The sequence below is a fragment of the Hypomesus transpacificus genome, chromosome 3, assembly GCF_021917145.1.
Source record: "Hypomesus transpacificus isolate Combined female chromosome 3, fHypTra1, whole genome shotgun sequence".
In the NCBI taxonomy this organism is placed as follows: Eukaryota; Metazoa; Chordata; class Actinopteri; order Osmeriformes; family Osmeridae; genus Hypomesus; species Hypomesus transpacificus.
In genome coordinates, this window is record NC_061062.1 from 1,508,300 (window position 1) to 1,508,704 (window position 405).

Genomic DNA, 405 nt, shown 5'->3' on the forward strand with positions numbered 1-405 from the left:
GGACAAACACAGGAAGGACTGATGGACAAACACAGGAAGGACTGATGGACAAACACAGGAAGGACTGATGGACAAACACAGGAAGGACTGATGGACAAACACAGGAAGGACTGATGGACAAACACAGGAAGGACTGATGGACAAACACAGGAAGGACTGATGGACAAACACAGGAAGGACTGATGGACAAACACAGGAAGGACTGATGGACAAACACAGGAAGGACTGATGGACAAACACAGGAAGGACTGATGGACAAACACAGGAAGGACTGATGGACAAACACAGGAAGGACTGATGGACAAACACAGGAAGGACTGATGGACAAACACAGGAAGGCAAGACAAGTTTAATGGCGTGTGCTGAGGAGCTGAGATTGGAAAACTGACAGAGAAAAGCAGCCTC